The following is a 5,776-nucleotide window of genomic DNA, read 5'->3' as shown; positions in this document are numbered from 1 at the left end:
ATAATAATAATAATAATAATAATAATAATAATAATAATAATAATAATAATAATAATAATAATAATAATAATAATAATAATAATAATAATAATAATACATTGCTACATAATTGTTACCCTAATTTCTTATATGACAAAATAACTTTGTTTTGGTCAAACTTGTTTCATCAATTACTCTTCATCATTTCACCATTCTTCTTACCTTTTTATTTATCCAATATGTATAGGATTGAGTTTGCGGTAAACGAGTCTGTTTTCATGAGATATGTAAGACCATAAAATAACACTAAAATTTCACAGTAATTCATTGTGAATGTATGAAAAACAATAAACATTCACAGTAAAAACACAGTTGTGAAGATTCGGTGTTATTTAAGTGGTCTCATAGGTCTCAAGAAAACAACATGGTCTCACATGATCCTACGCCTCTCTCTCTCTCTCTCTCTCTCTCTATATATATATATATATATGAATGTTCCGTTAAGATCCAAAATTGATTAAAACCAGATGACCCACAATACACCATGTGTCCCTTTTCAATGATGGATATTCATAACGAATCACACATTATGACGACTAACACGTCCATGTTCCTAATGAATATGTCATGTGTCGTGTTGTGGACGGTTCCCGATTGCAAACATTTTTCATGTTGTAAACCGAGATATAAAGGAGAAGCTACAGGTGTATCCAGTTGTCCATATTCATCATGGATAATGAATATGAACATTTGTGATGAAGGTTGACACTATTCATTATGAATGAGACACCATCCATGATCCATGATGAATGATATTACATTCATGATGAATAACCTATAAATGCCTCGGACATATGATGCAATCTTCTTTGTCCCCCAGTTCAATTGAACTTGCTCCTATAAATATGATAACGGTGTTCATGCAGTGTCCTTTTCATGTATGAAACATTCAAAATTGTTTTGTGTATGAAAAAAGAACATGAAAATATGTTTATATATGAAACAAATACACAAACACATTCATACACTCGTGCAAGAACAAAAACATATGAAACAATATGAATTATAACTTAAAATTGCACTCATTAATTGTTTGCATATGTATGTATGTATGTATGTATGTATGTATGTATGTATGTATGTATGTATGTATGTATGTATGTATGTATGTATGTATGTACGTATGCATGCATGCATGCATGCATGTATGTATGTATGTATGTATGTATGTATGTATGTATGTATGTATGTATGTATGTATGTATGTATGTATGCATGCATGTATGTACGTATGCATGCATGCATGCATGTATGTATGTATGCATGTATGTATGCATGCATGTATGTATGCATGTATGTATGCATGTATGTATGTATGTATGCATGTATGTATTTCAGTAAGAATGAAATTTATGATGAGAGACGTAAGAAGAGATCTCCACTATTAGATCAATCTTAATTGAATGTCAACACTAATGAGGTGCACCGAGATGCATCAGGTTAATTATCTTCTAAAGCAAAATTCATGAGATTAGAGGTCAGATCTCTTCTTACGCTTCTCACTTTAACTCTTTTATGTGTGTGTGTAGCCATAGGTTCATTTGAGAAGTTAAGTATGTGAAAAGTGGTAAGTATGTGAGAAGTAGAGAAGTGATCCTAGTCGTTCATCTGGTCAAGATTAGCAGCTTTGATTGTGAAGCATCGCATAATTCCTCGCATGGTATGCGGAAGATAGATGAGTAGTTTTTTAACTTTTACAAATAGGCGGCAATGAATTATATGTTCATATGTGAACCCATGTAATTTATATATGAACTATTTAACTGTTTCACATATGAACTAATTAACTGATTCATATATGAACCGTGTGATATAATTTAATTAACTGGATATATGAACTATGAGTTCACATATGCAATTATGGGTTCATATATATATTTGTTTGTAGTCTATTTGTAAAAGTTACGAAACCATCCCTCTATTTTTCACTTGACCAATAAAGCCGCAAATTTTGATTAGTTAAAGCTACAATTATTGACCAACTTTTACCGTATAAAAGGTTAAGATCACTTCGTTACTTCTCAAATACTTACTATTTCTCAAATGAACATAGGAGTATACATATATATATATATATACATACATACACATACACATACACATATATGTATATGTATATGTATATGTATATGTATATGTATGTATACTCGAAGAATAAATGAATAACTTAAGTTAAAACAAATTTTTGTTTTTACTTCTTTAATGAGTAGATAGCATATATTGAGGGGTTGTGTCGTTTAGTTTGTTGCTTTTGTAGCCGAACTGAATTAAATTTTATAATAAATCAAAGAAAAAGATGAACGACTTTTTGAATTGAATATCATGTTTTTTTATTTGGATTTTTGATAAAGACTTCATAACAAAATCAAGAATACGAGTGATGTGGTTGTCATATAACTAATAATTTATATATTATGATTATTATAAAAAAGTAATTAATTTCATTAAAAAATGCAACATATATTTATATATAGGGATGATCAAACGAAAATGATATATATTTAAAAAAATTAGAGAATAATTTTGTACCAATCATTTCATTAAATAATACCTTAAATAATTAATTATAAAAATAAATAATGGCATAAAACGTAATTTAAGGTATTTATTTAAGTTTCTATTTTTACCATATTCGTGATTTTAATGCAATTTTAATTTTTTATTTACAAAATATTTTATGTATTAATGCATTTAAAATAAGCGTGTTGTTGTAGGATAAATATGTTATCATATAAAAGATATGACGATAGAGACAGAGATAAATATATCAAAATTAGATTAAAATGAAAATATCTCGTAGTTATCTACTTGTAACACATCCTTATATAAATGGCTTATAATTAATGAGAATAACATATTCATTCTCTTCATCCTATTGTTGTTCTATTTCGTTTATATTATAACATGTTATCAGTATGCTACTTGTAACCTGCAGCATTGTTGCTCTATCATGCTATGCCATCAAGAGTATTATATGTTGCACAATAAGAATAGTAAATACCAGTTTATTGATACATATAGGTGGTATGTATATTCTCAGTGTTATTTTGTGTTATCTACCATATGGGTAAGCTTTATTACTCCCTTTTCTTTTTAATACATATGGAGTTATCTTGTAAAACCTCTGATCCAATGTATGCTATATTTTATATGCACCTATTATATTATAATATTAGCATTTCAAAAATAAAAATCTACACAATACTAAGGGGTCGTTTACCAAACACTTATTAGGTAAGCGCTTAAAATTTAACACTACCATTTACTTACCGGATAAGATTTTAGTCCATCAAAACAATATTGTATGCAACAAATTATCCGGTAAGCATTTAACGTACCAGGTAAGACACTTGGTTCTTGTCTCGCTTTTACTGGGTAAGATTCTTGTTCCTTATCATATTCATCAGGTAAGGTAATGTGACTTGGTAAGCGCTTACCCAAGTAAGTGTTTGGTAAACGGCACCTAAGTATTTTGACATCCACAAGTAATCCTACATTTGTGATATATGAATTATATTGTGATTGAATTTTGAAATTAAAAAATATATATATAAATTTTTTTTTGTTTTATTTATTAAATATTCAATTACAAACTACTAGTTAATCAAACACTTAAATGCCTACCAATTGATTCGACCTAATTTTTATGTTTTATTAAAACCATTATGCGATACATCTTGATTTTAATGTTTTGTTTTATTCTTTATCCCTATGAGTTTTACAATACGTTTTTTTTGTGGTTTTAGATTGTTTGAAACTGTACAAATAATTAACCTCACATACAAGAAACTGAAATATAGAAGGAAACCCTAAAAACTGTCTCAAGGGAGACGAAGACTTTTAAAATTGTAAAACTGATTTAAGCTACGAAGAGCCACGCTAACACACACACACACACACACACACACATATATATATATATATATATCAAGAAGTTTCGTATTGACCCTTAAAAAATATGCATAACTGCTTCGCTACCTTTCTAGAAACTTGACAACTTCAAACCACCCACCTTGATCAGCATCTTTACAGAAACAACTCCTTTAAACTAATAACCTGAAATATAACACCAAAACTCATAAATGACAAGATTGGATAATAACAAAGCTATATTTAACATCCTCCCTCAATCTTGACATTTAAATAAGTCAATCAACTTTAATTTTGAACATAAGTAACTATGTTGATTATACCAAGAGATTTCATGAAAATATCAGCAGGCTGCCCAGTAGAGAGGATTTTTACAAATTTTAACACACTGGAACTAACTTTTTCTCGAACTTGATGGACATCAGTTTCTATACATTTAGTGTGTTCATGAAAAACAAGATTATAAGCAATTTATGTTGCAGATTTGTTGTCGCAATATAGATTTACAGGAAGTAAATTTTTAATTCTCAAATCTGTTAAAATTTTAAGAACCCAAATTATTTCACAGGTTGTAGAAGTCATTCCTCTATACTCCGATTCAACAGAAGAACGAGAAACATTATTTTGTTTCTTACTTTTCCAAGAAACCATAGAATTTCCAAGAAACAAGCACTAATCAGTAACAGATCGTTTAGAAGAGAGACACTTACCCCAATCAGTATCAACAAAATCAGATAAGTGGAAAGATTCTGACCTTGTAAAATTGACACCCTTTCCTGGTGAACACTTCAAGTATCTAGCACCCTTAATGCCAATTTAAGATGGGACTGACGAGGTGAATGCATATATTGGCTTAAACAATGAACTGGAAAAACGATGTTAGGTTTAGTTGTAAGAAAATATATTAACCTACCAATTAACTTTTAATATCCAATATAATCATATAAAGGGGGGCCATTAGAAATAGTTCCAACAAAATCAGTAATAGTAAGATTCATATCCATAGGAATGCTAACAGGTTTGCATCCAAGATATTCAAAGTCATTTAGTAACTCTAAACAATATTTTCTTTAAGACATACATATACCACTATCAAAATTAAGAACTTCAATTCCTAGGGAAAAAAAATTAGCTTGCCAAGATCCTTAATCAGAAAATTACTTTTTAAATAAGTTTTGACTTTATTTATTTCCAACAAATTGTCCTCAATTAAAATAATATCATCAATATATACCAAAAGAATAACAAATCCAGATTCACCATATTTGGTAAAAAGAGAATAGTCATTTATACTTTGAGAAAAACCATTAGCAACAAGACAAGATGACAATTTTGCATACCACTGACGGGTGCTTGCTTTAAACTGTAAAAAAACTTTACTAGTTTACAAACCATCATCAGAATTAAAATAACCTTTACGTAAAGTCATATAAACATCCTCAGATAGATCACCATACAAGAAAGCATGATCAACATCTAGTTGGAATAAAGACCAATTGTATTGAACAACAAGAGCTATAATACACCTAACAGTGACCATTTTCACAACATGAGAAAACGTTTCTTCATAATCAAGTCCCTCTCTTTGACTATACCCTTTGGCAACTAGACGAGCTTTATACATTTCTATTTCTCCAAAGGACTTATATTTGATTTTATAAATCCACTTACATCCTATAGGTTTTCTTCCTACAGGTAAATCAGTAACAACCCAAGTCCCATTTCTATAAAGAGCTTCCATTTCATCATTCATAGCCATTATCCAGTTCTTATCATTACAAGCTTCTGAAAAGTTTTTTGGTTCAATGGATTTATTTAAATTTAATGTAAAAAAAAAAAATAGAATTCAAATGTGAGAAATTCACAA

Source organism: Cynara cardunculus, assembly GCF_001531365.2.
Source record: "Cynara cardunculus var. scolymus isolate 2C chromosome LG 4, CcrdV1, whole genome shotgun sequence".
NCBI lineage: Eukaryota > Viridiplantae > Streptophyta > Magnoliopsida > Asterales > Asteraceae > Cynara > Cynara cardunculus.
Note: the sequence above shows the minus strand (reverse complement) of the source record.